Source organism: Rhamphochromis longiceps, linkage group LG15 (genome assembly GCF_057381845.1).
Source record: "Rhamphochromis longiceps isolate RC_006_pf linkage group LG15, R_longiceps_female_GT1.1, whole genome shotgun sequence".
Lineage (NCBI taxonomy): Eukaryota > Metazoa > Chordata > Actinopteri > Cichliformes > Cichlidae > Rhamphochromis > Rhamphochromis longiceps.
In genome coordinates, this window is record NC_140571.1 from 12,606,941 (window position 1) to 12,618,984 (window position 12,044).

A 12,044-nucleotide genomic window follows, 5' to 3' on the forward strand; every position below is an offset into this window, starting at 1 on the left:
GTCACAGTTTAAAAGCGTAATCGGTCTCCAATTTTCCAAGAGAGTTTTATCCTTCCCTTTATGAACGAGTGTGACTAAACCCATTCTAAAACTTTCAGGCAGCTTATCTAATTCACTAAAATCTGTAAAAATTGAAAGTAAATCAGTAGCTAAAATATCCCAAAATGTCAGATAAAACTCAATCGGCAGGCCATCTAAACCAGGGGATTTTCCAGTTTTAAAACTCTTAAGACACTGACCTAACTCGGCTGTAGTAAAAGGTTGACTTAACATATCACTAGACTCAACAATCTTATCAATATATTCCAGGGTTTGCTCAATGACTCTTTCCTCCACATTTTTCTCCCCATACAGGTTTTCATAATATTCTTCAATCACTTTTATTATACCTTCAGTACTCACTACTTTTTCTCCAGCTCTGTTTCTTAGCTGAGAGACAGAGCCAGGTTTGTTCATAATTTTTTTGAAAAAGTATCTCGTACATTTTTCTCCCTCCTCTCTCGCTCTCTCTCTACTCCTTAGTATGACTCCCATACTTTTATCATTTGCTATTTTCTGCATTTCTTTTTTAACCTCTCTAATTTCTTCGTAGAAGTGTAAACCCCACCTATTTAAGAGATGGTACCTCTGTAACCTTTTCTGTAGTCCTCTCATACACCTGTCTTTTGCGGCCTTCTTTCTCTTTCCTGCTTGTTTAAAAAAGGACCGAGTCCTACACTTCACCATTTCCCACCATGAGACCCGTGTTGCATAGAAATCCTGGAGAGTCTGCCATTCAGTATACCTCTCCTTATACTGTCTGAGCAGATCCTGATCCTCCAGTAGGGAGCAGTTTAACCTCCACACTCCCCTCCCCATTGTTATATCTAGTTCAAGGGAAATTTTAACAGTTAACATCAGATGGTCAGAAAAAAAGACGGGCATCAAAGTGGCCTCTACTGGTGAAAAGTCTCTAACAAAGATATAATCAATTCTAGAGGCCCTGTCACCGTTTCCACTATACCAAGTAAAACCCTCCTCCATTGGATGAACCGTTGGAAAACAATCTATCAATTTAAAGTCTCTGACTAAACCTTGTAGTAAAAGTGACGTCTTATCAATCTTCACATCTTGTGTGGCTCTTTTTCTATCTTTCCTGTTTAAAATACAGTTAAAATCCCCTCCAAACACTAAAGGCGCTTTTCCCAACAAGTGGGGTTGCAAAGCCTCTAAAAGATCATATCTTTCGTGTTTGTCATTTGGGCCATAAATGTTCAAGAGCTTAAATTCCTTTTCCATATAAATAAGGTTAACAACAAGTGCTCTTCCATCACTTACTACAGTACTTCCCTTCACCGACACCAGAGGGTTTTTCACCAATATGGCTACTCCATCATTTTTATTTTCATTTGATCCACTCCAGATGGACATTTGTGGCCACATATCCTGCCACTGACCATATGCTTTTAGGAAAGGTATAGCACATTCCTGTATTAAAATAACATCTGATGTTACACTATTCAAGAAGGATAGAACACTTTGGGCTCTTACTTTAGACCTAACACTCCTGACATTTATGGATGAGAAGGTCAGAGCCATGAAGATTAATACAGAACACAAGCTAGTCATTATGAAACTAAGGAAAGATTGTTCTCTTCAAAGGCTCAACCCAAACTTTGGGGGGGCATACCATCAATTTATTTCTTGTGAGTGTAACTCTTCCTTCACCTCTCCGGGTTCCGAAGGGGGGACCGCCACTCTATTCCCTTTTCGTACTCTAGGTGACGGCCTTTGTCGCAGAGCTGCATTTACCATCCGCTCCTTTGGCGTTGACTGCAGAACTATGTTAAGGAAGGAAACCTCATTTGGTGAGTCAGAGGGGAAGACCCTGGAGTCCTCCCCTGAGGAACTCCCTGAAGGTGTTTCATGCCTCCCTCTCTTTCCTGAAACAATTGTCCCAGAAGACAGTTCTGCTGCAGTCCTCTTTGCCACCTGTGAATCAGGAAGGCCAGGGGGGACAGGGGGGGCAGGGGGGGGCTGCCCTTGAGCATTTTCACTTTCACCACTTACTCCTTTCTGAACTCCACTCTCCTCCTGCCCTCTCTCCCCCTCCTCTGAGGGTTCTGGTTGGGCAGGTCTTCCATGCTCCTCCCCTTTTCCCTCCTCCTCCTGTTCCTCCCCTCCGTCTTCAGGTGCTGGGAACTGATTTAAAATATCTGTCCCAGCTGCATCAATCAAGACATCCTCGTTTACCATTGCAATCAGGTTTCCCTCATTAATCTGGTTTCCTTTTTTAAGTTTATTTGCAAAGGACCGCGGACAGTCCCTAAAGAGGTGACCTTCCCCTCCACACAAGTTACACTTACGGTCATTTTTACAATCAGCATACGTATGCCCTTTCTCTTTACATTTCCCACAGATGATTTCCTCGCATGCCTCTATCAAATGCCCATGCTCCCCACACCTCCGGCAGAGCTTTGGTTGGCCCTGGTAATGGATATAGCCTCTATTATCTCCCAAAACTATCATGGACGGGAGATGTTTTAAACCCCGGAACCCTTGGGGATCTTCCCATTGCTGTATTGGTACTTTCCATACACAATTCCATATTCCATCCACATCTCTCACCTTCCTCGGCTGACCCTTCACCGTACAATATCTCCCCAACCACACACAAATGTCTTGGGCATTCACCGTTTCATTAAACATTTTAACTATTACTGTTTTCATAGTATTGTCTGTCAGTTTCTCCACATTGAAAATTTCAAATTGTGGTCTCAAATTTTCGAATCTTCTCCAAAACTCTTCCAACAATTCGCTTGAGCTGAAACTTACATCAAAACCCCTGTTAAAAGGGAGGGTCAAAATGCAATTCAAGTCGTTTGGTGAAAATCCCAACACCTGTTGAATCAATTTCCTGGAGAAATCCAGCCTGGACATCTTTGGCACTTCTCCAACATTCTCAATTAAACTGAAGCGCACACAGTGGTGCCTCCGCATACTGGCATACCCAGCCATTGCGGAGGCACCAAAGGCTTAGAAAAAACACCTGCTACAAACACACAACAAGATTAAAAAGGAAACGTTTTCAATACAAACAAATAATTTCTATAAAAAACCACGTACCTTTGCGCTGCAATAAATAACCAAGGTTTCACCGCCCAGACACCCAAAGGAGAGGGTCGCAGTCCTAGCCTAAGACCAAGAATCAAGTGCGAAATGATAAGAACAGATACTACACTTGATCTTAGCCAAAAGGCCGAGAAGCGATACCCACATATCGCACGACAGAAACGACTCATTCTGCTTACTGCAACTCTAACTCATGGTTACAATGAAGAACACAGTCGCCTTCTAACAAATGGTAGAGGACAGGTCGATGTTTTACTGACGTTTTACCTCCGAAACATCACAATATAACTATGGTCGGCATGTTTCAGTTTTTAAACGGCGCCACATATATGACGACACTTTAGTTTCTGAAACGCCGGTCAGCGCATGCCGGTTAATGAGATTCAAAATCACGTGGTCGCCTGCAGTCCAATCAGCGGTCGTTGAGACGGAGCGTCTTCAATTCATTTTTATAACTTTCTTGGCGTTATAATTGTTTTCATAATATGATAATTACATACTGTTAAATTTTTAATGTTTCTCCTCCCGGTAACTGTATTCCTGTTATGTCTGGGCTTTCCCTAATTGCACAAGCCAACGGTTCTACATATAACATGTACAGTAAGACTAAGCGACCTTGGCACAGACCTCTCATTTGTCTTTCATCCCAGCTTTTTTGGGGGTGACTGGGTGGGGGGATATTGCTCACAGAAAATTCCTAAAAACTCCTATTGATCATTGTTGCTCCCATAGATACATTTCAGTTTACCAGTCATGAGGCTCCAAATTATACCAGGAGTGGGGTTTGAACCTACGAGAGCATGCGCTCATTGGAGCTTAAGTCCAACGCCTTAACCACTCGGCCACCCTGGTGCATATATATTGTGCATGCGTGTTCCTTTAGGAAACAGGAAGATTGGTAGGAGAAAGAAACGTATTAATCTTGTTTGTTAGGATCATAGCCATAAATGGAGGACTCTTATAAAGTCCATGGATTTTCATTCACACATATTACATGAGGTATCTACTCTTTACACACTAAGGATCCACACTACCAGGGCTACGGCACACAGCTGTTTTATAAATCATCAAAACCAATACTATCCTAAGATTTATTATATACAAAAATGATCTGTTCCAAAATGTTTTCATGTAATCCTGAAAACAGAAAAACAATCTTCTGCACTATTAACCATCCACAAATGGAAACAACAGACAATACAGGTGATTTTAGCTAAAAAGCCAAGAAAAAATTGTGTGGTGTTTTTTTTTTTCAAACGATGTAATTTACAGCCACAGAGGACAGAAAGCTGCAGTATGTAGAGAAAGAGAAGAGTTAAACCTATAATCAACATGAGTCCTTGTAGATGGCAGCCTCCGGTTTTTAAAGACTTCTATTGGTCTCTAGTGGACAACAGAGGTAACTGCAGGATTCGAGCCAGAATAGTGTAACTGCAGTTCAAAACGACATATTTTTTTGATTTCCCATAGAAAGTGTGTGTCCAGCCACGTGTCAGTCCAAGTGGCAGGATTTAGTAATTCTGGTAATAGTTAAATGTAAGTCATTCACAAATATTAAGTCGCAACATTTCAGTCTGACTAACCTTGGAAGATTACACGAAGACAATGTCCAGATATGCAGACGCACGCATATATCTAGCGTATAAGAAATTTCTTTGCACAAACTGTTGAGTGAAATGACATTTGTTTTTCACAGCTTCAGGGGGTGCACCGTTCCTAGAAATACTGCAATACCAGGTCGATGCGTGGAGTGGACGGAGCAAGCCCCTATTCCATCTCCCTGCTCCAAAAATCAATTTAATATATGGTCCCCGGGTAGGGGACGTATCAGATATTAAACTGATAAGAACAGATTTTTTTTTTTTTTTTTTTTTTTTTTTTTTACTTCTTTTATTTTCTTTCCACAACAATTCAAAAAACTTTTTCCATTTCCGTTACAAAGACATATTTACATTTCATTTCTTTCCCACATTCATTCATCGCAAACCAATCATTTTCATGTAACATATTCATATAACTTATTGCTTTTCATTGCTCCTTTTCCCTTTCTCCCTTCCTTACTCTTTACCTACCACCACTTTTTAGGTGCCTTCGCAGTAAAGAAGGAAGGGAAATCTTTCCATCTATCCTTGATCGTGTCTATTCCCCATTTTTGTAGTTCATGCCAGTATGTCTTTTCAAATTCCCTCTCTACAGCTTTAGTCGTACCTATTTCCCCCTCTTTATATCCTCCCGTTATACAACTCTGTCTTGCCTTCCACAATTTCATTTTTACAATTGTTAACAACATACAACGTATTTTGTATCTCTCTTTTTCTATACTGTTAGCCCTGAAAAGGGTAATCTCTTCATAAGTCACCGTGCCCAAACCTTTATACTTCCCCTTTACCCTTTCCCATACCTTTTTTGCGTATTCGCATCCCCAAAGTACGTGTTCTATTGTTTCCTCTTCTACGCAGTTGTCCCTCGGACACTTTTTCTGTTTTCCCAAGTTATGTGCATACATAATGATCCTCACGGGTAACCTTTTGTGTAAATGCATCCAATTAAAATCCTTCAAAACATTTTTAAAGGTCTTATCCTGTGCACATTTCCACACTTCTGGACTCACCGGTACCTGGTTATAATTAGCTTTCCATACCATTTTCTTATATAAAAGTTTATGGTTTAGTACGGTATCCACCTCTTTACATTCAGCGTGTTTCTTTCCCCATCCTAGCATCCTCTGAAAATATTTTGGTCTAGTTTCCGCCTTTGGTCCCTTATTTTCCCACCCTATCAAAAAACGGTATGGAATCGCTAACCAAAACCATAACAATATTTGACATTTATGGACATAGTTCTGTTTCAATAGCTTGCATACATTTGCATAAAACATTGTATCTAACTTCAAAGGGACATTTGGTACCCCTTTCCCACCATCTTCAATTTCTTGATACATTTGCGTTCTTTTGACATACTCATAACCCCCCCAAATAAATTTAAATATCGCTCTGGTTATTTGCGCTCTGTAGATCTGAGGCATCGAAACCACATAGGCCAGATGTAATAGCTTCGGCACCACCTCACTCTTTATAATCAGAACCTTCCCCGTAATTGTTAATTTCCTTGCTTTCCAAAGGCCCAGCTTCTTTTCTACCGCACTTAACCTTTTTTTCCAATTGCTAAGCTCATCTCCTTCCTTATTTCCAAAGGAGATTCCTAAAATATTCATTGGGCCTTGGCACAAAGTAAAATCACAGATATTATCTCTTCTACCCTCCCATGTCCCCAAATATTTATACATCGACTTCTCTTTATTTATCTTTGATCCAGTCGCTTTTTCATAAATATCTAAAATTTCTATCGCACCCTTTAAACTATCATCATCTGCCAGATATAATACTGTATCGTCCGCATACTGCGATATCTTTAAAACTTCCCCCCGCGGCATCGGAATCCCTTTTACTCTCTGGCTTTCCCTTATTGCGCAAGCCAAAGGTTCAACATACAGTACATAAAGAACAACAGATAATGGACATCCTTGCCTCAAACCCTTTGTTTGATACACTTTTTCTGTAAGGAATCCATTTACTTTTATTTTCAGACTTATGCCGTTGTATAAATTTTTTACCCATTTTTTAAATTTCTCTCCCAAACCCATATACTGCATTACCCTCCACAAAAAATCATAATCTACCCTATCAAAGGCCTTTTGTTGATCTAGGCTCACACATAGTGCTGGCAAATTTCTATCTCTAACGTATGTGAGTATGTCTCTGTGTAGTTGCACGTTCCAAGACATTTGCCTCCCCCTAACCCCACACGTCTGATCCTTCTCCACTATTTGCATCATTACTCCCGCGAGTCTATTTGCCAATATCCTACTCAGGATCTTATAATCCACACATAGCATAGTTAACGGTCTATAATTATCAAGTTGTTGTGGGTTACCTTTCTTGAATAGAATAGAAACCACACCCATCTTCATACTCTCTGTCATCTCCTTTCCCTCCATGATTTCCTTAAAAACTCCCAACAAATGTATCCCCACCATTCCCCAGAAAGTTTCGTAAAATTCCTTTGTTAATCCATCTATCCCTGGCACTTTGTTTGCCTTCATTCCTTTTAATACTTTATATGCCTCCCCTATTGTAACTTCCCCTTCTAAACTGTCGCTTTCTTCTCCCGTTAATCTCTTTTTTATTTTCTTTAAGAAAAAATCCCCTTTTTCTCCCTCTAATTTTTCTTTTCTAAACAAGACCTCATAATACTCCTTCGCCGTTTTAAGCATATTTTCCTTTCCTTCTATCATTTTCCCATCCTTCTCTAATTTTATTATAACTCCCTTTTTTTCCTTACTTTTCATCTTTTTAAAGAAAAAGGCCGAACATTTCTCGTTCTCCTCATACTCCTCCTGCTTTATCTTATATGTTTCAGCCCTTGCCTTCCTTTCAAGTAGTTCTTCCTGCTTCAATCTTAAACTTTCCATTTTCTCGTCCATGTTTTTGTTGTTTCCTTTTTCATTTTGTAGTGTATAAGTATATTCTATTTCTTTTTGCAATATACGAAATTCCTCTTTCCTTACGCTGGACCTTTCCGTACAATAATCCACCGTGAACTTTTTTATTTTGTTTTTTACATCCTCCCACCAATCCAATTTATTTTTATATAAGCTTTCCATCTCCTCCCATAAAGGGAAGAGCTCTGCAAACCTTTCCTTATATTCTTTTTCCATAAGTACTTCGTTATTCAGTTTCCAGTATCCTTTTCCATAATCTATTCCTTCTATCTCCAAATCCACCACTATCATTTGATGATCTGTGAACAAAGCCGGTATTTTTTTCCCTTGTTTTATTTTACACTTTTTCTCTATCAAGATGTAATCTAATCTACTTTCCATTCCTCTTGTATTCTTCCATGTGTACCCCACTCTTTTCCCTTGTAGTGTGGCCATTACATCTATTAAACCGTATTTTTTTATAAAGGTCTTAAAAGGGAGCGAAGTTTTTATTTTCTCCAGTGAACAGTTGAAATCCCCTCCCACAAAAATATTTTTCCTTGTCATAAAACAAGTGTCCATTTTTGAAAGAAGTTCTCTTCTTAATTTAGGATCCACATATGCATACACATTTATTATACGGTTTTGTGTCCCACTTTTTTCCACATCTACAACCATAACCCTTCCCTGTATTAAAGTATAACTGTCCTTTATTCGTATACTTTTATTTCCACATAACACTCCTACCCCAGTCCCATGTACTCCCCCGATACTCCAGACCGATTCACCTCCTCTCCATTCCTTCGTAAAGAGATCAACATCCCCCTCATCTTTTAAATGTACTTCCTGCAACAAGCAGGCATCAAAATTATAATACAACAAAAATTCATAAACCATTTTTCTTTTCCGAGCATTCCTAAGTCCCCTTACATTTAATGTTATTATTCGAAAGTTTCCCATGTCTTAAAACATAAATCAAATAAAAAAAAAGGGGTCTCAAAAACAAAACCAAAACAAATCAAAACCATAGGAGTTTTATTTCAGTATCCCCATTTTTAACTCTTCATATTAACCTGCGCCAATAAGTTCTTAATAAAGGAATCTTCCGATTTTTCTTCGCTTTCAGCCTCTTCCCCCGTATCCCCATCACTAGTGAAGTCACTTAAGGGGGTATGCATGCATTCAGTCTGTGTACCCCTCAAAACATGTCCCTCCGTATTTTCCACCTGCTCGATCCGTTCCTCCCTATCCTCTTTATTTTCCGTTTTTGTCTCTTCTGGAGAAGCACCTGAGCTCACCTTTCTCCGCCTCTTTGCTGATTTTCTCCGCGGCTTCGCTACTACTGCCCACACCTGTCCGTCCTCTGCTTGTTTCTCTCTCTCGGCGTCCGATTCACGTAATGTTCCTTCCTCCTTATTCCTCTGCTCTACTCCGCCTTCCTTGCTCCCAGCTCTCTCCTCGTTAAGGTGATCTTCGGCAGCCGTTGACGCCTCCTGTGTTCTTTTTCCGATATCAGCTTCTGCATCCGATTTTCTGTATTGTTCATTTCCTGCCGCTTCAGAATATGACCTTGGTCTAGTACAGTCTCTTGCCATATGGGTCTCTGAATCGCACAAATGACATTTTCTAGGTTCCTTACAGTCTTTAGTTATGTGGCCTATCTTCCCGCAACTCCTGCACCTCATTTGTTCACACCTGTCCGCATTATGTCCGGTACTGCCACATTTTCTGCACGCTTGGGGCTGCCCAGCATACACTAGGAAACCCCTATCTGCTCCTATGGAGAATACCGCGGGTGGATGGCAATATCCGTCCTCGGTAGACGTATCCACATTTAATTTGACTCGGAATTGTCTTTTTCCGGTCCATAGTCCTAAGCCATCCTTTATTTTGCGCACTCCTGGTAGTACTGTGACGTACCTTCCTAAGAAGTACTTAATTGTCTCTTCCGAAACCCAAGGGTTATACATATGGATCGTTAAAATCCTATAATCATTTCTGTACAAAGGAGTTACCGTATATTTCTTTAGTTCTTCGTTTTCTTCTCCGTGAAATCTCCTTCTCACCTCCTCCGCACATTCTCCCGTGCAAAAGGTTACATCATAATGTTTACTTGCCGTACTCTGCTGGAGGCAGTAGATTTCCTCAGGCTTTATCTTTAAAGCCTCGTAAAGGATCCTTCGTCCGAAGTTAATTCTGTCATGAATCTCGTCCTCTTTCTCCATCAACTCGAATCTCAAAGTATTTCTTGTACCTTGCATCCATGTATTTCTCTCATGAAAATTGGCCGACGCCGCCGCCATCCTGCATTGCTTCTCGCCTTGTAACTGATAAGAACACATACTACACTTGATCTTAGCCAAAAGGCCGAGAAGCGATACCCACATATCGCACGACAGAAACGACTCATTCTGCTTACTGCAACTCTAACTCATGGTTACAATGAAGAACACAGTCGCCTTCTAACAAATGGTAGAGGACAGGTCGATGTTTTACTGACGTTTTACCTCCGAAACATCACAATATAACTATGGTCGGCATGTTTCAGTTTTTAAACGGCGCCACATATATGACGACACTTTAGTTTCTGAAACGCCGGTCAGCGCATGCCGGTTAATGAGATTCAAAATCACGTGGTCGCCTGCAGTCCAATCAGCGGTCGTTGAGACGGAGCGTCTTCAATTCATTTTTATAACTTTCTTGGCGTTATAATTGTTTTCATAATATGATAATTACATACTGTTAAATTTTTAATGTTTCTCCTCCCGGTAACTGTATTCCTGTTATGTCTGGGCTTTCCCTAATTGCACAAGCCAACGGTTCTACATATAACATGTACAGTAAGACTAAGCGACCTTGGCACAGACCTCTCATTTGTCTTTCATCCCAGCTTTTTTGGGGGTGACTGGGTGGGGGGATATTGCTCACAGCAAATTCCTAAAAACTCCTATTGATCATTGTTGCTCCCATAGATACATTTCAGTTTACCAGTCATGAGGCTCCAAATTATACCAGGAGTGGGGTTTGAACCCACGAGAGCATGCGCTCATTGGAGCTTAAGTCCAACGCCTTAACCACTCGGCCACCCTGGTGGATATATGTTGTGCATGCGTGTTCCTTTAGGAAACAGGAAGATTGGTAGGAGAAAGAAACGTATTAATCTTGTTTGTTAGGATCATAGCCATAAATGGAGGACTCTTATAAAGTCCATGGATTTTCATTCACACATATTACATGAGGTATCTACTCTTTACACACTAAGGATCCACACTACCAGGGCTACGGCACACAGCTGTTTTATAAATCATCAAAACCAATACTATCCTAAGATTTATTATATGCAAAAATGATCTGTTCCAAAATGTTTTCATGTAATCCTGAAAACAGAAAAACAATCTTCTGCACTATTAACCATCCACAAATGGAAACAACAGACAATACAGGTGATTTTAGCTAAAAAGCCAAGAAAAAATTGTGTGGTGTTTTTTTTTTTTCAAACGATGTAATTTACAGCCACAGAGGACAGAAAGCTGCAGTATGTAGAGAAAGAGAAGAGTTAAACCTATAATCAACATGAGTCCTTGTAGATGGCAGCCTCCGGTTTTTAAAGACTTCTATTGGTCTCTAGTGGACAACAGAGGTAACTGCAGGATTGGAGCCAGAATAGTGTAACTGCAGTTCAAAACGACATATTTTTTTGATTTCCCATAGAAAGTGTGTGTCCAGCCACGTGTCAGTCCAAGTGGCAGGATTTAGTAATTCTGGTAATAGTTAAATGTAAGTCATTCACAAATATTAAGTCGCAACATTTCAGTCTGACTAACCTTGGAAGATTACACGAAGACAATGTCCAGATATGCAGACGCACGCATATATCTAGCGTATAAGAAATTTCTTTGCACAAACTGTTGAGTGAAATGACATTTGTTTTTCACAGCTTCAGGGGGTGCACCGTTCCTAGAAATACTGCAATACCAGGTCGATGCGTGGAGTGGACGGAGCAAGCCCCTATTCCATCTCCCTGCTCCAAAAATCAATTTAATATATGGTCCCCGGGTAGGGGACGTATCAGATATTAAACTGATAAGAACAGATACTACACTTGATCTTAGCCAAAAGGCCGAGAAGCGATACCCACATATCGCACGACAGAAACGACTCATTCTGCTTACTGCAACTCTAACTCATGGTTACAATGAAGAACACAGTCGCCTTCTAACAAATGGTAGAGGACAGGTCGATGTTTTACTGACGTTTTACCTCCGAAACATCACAATATAACTATGGTCGGCATGTTTCAGTTTTTAAACGGCGCCACATATATGACGACACTTTAGTTTCTGAAACGCCGGTCAGCGCATGCCGGTTAATGAGATTCAAAATCACGTGGTCGCCTGCAGTCCAATCAGCGGTCGTTGAGACGGAGCGTCTTCAATTCATTTTTATAACTTTC

The 12,044-nt window shown here is 40.4% G+C and overlaps 3 non-coding genes and 3 pseudogenes across 3 annotated transcripts; all 6 read right to left on the reverse strand.

The window, feature by feature from the left end:
- Positions 1-3,155: 3,155 nt before the first annotated feature.
- On the reverse strand, positions 3,156-3,250 carry LOC146652222 (U2 spliceosomal RNA; annotated as a pseudogene).
- A 630-nt stretch (positions 3,251-3,880) lies between these two features.
- On the reverse strand, positions 3,881-3,963 carry trnal-uaa (transfer RNA leucine (anticodon UAA)). The gene has a single exon. It is a non-coding gene; the product is annotated as a tRNA-Leu (tRNA).
- An 848-nt stretch (positions 3,964-4,811) lies between these two features.
- LOC146652224 (U2 spliceosomal RNA) lies at positions 4,812-5,034 on the reverse strand (annotated as a pseudogene).
- Positions 5,035-9,829: 4,795 nt separating this feature from the next.
- Positions 9,830-9,970, reverse strand: LOC146652225 (U2 spliceosomal RNA; annotated as a pseudogene).
- Positions 9,971-10,600: 630 nt separating this feature from the next.
- trnal-uaa (transfer RNA leucine (anticodon UAA)) lies at positions 10,601-10,683 on the reverse strand. Its single transcript has one exon. It is a non-coding gene; the product is annotated as a tRNA-Leu (tRNA).
- An 849-nt stretch (positions 10,684-11,532) lies between these two features.
- LOC146652227 (U2 spliceosomal RNA) lies at positions 11,533-11,723 on the reverse strand. The gene has a single exon (XR_014907764.1). It is a non-coding gene; the product is annotated as a U2 spliceosomal RNA (small nuclear RNA).
- Positions 11,724-12,044: the final 321 nt, after the last annotated feature.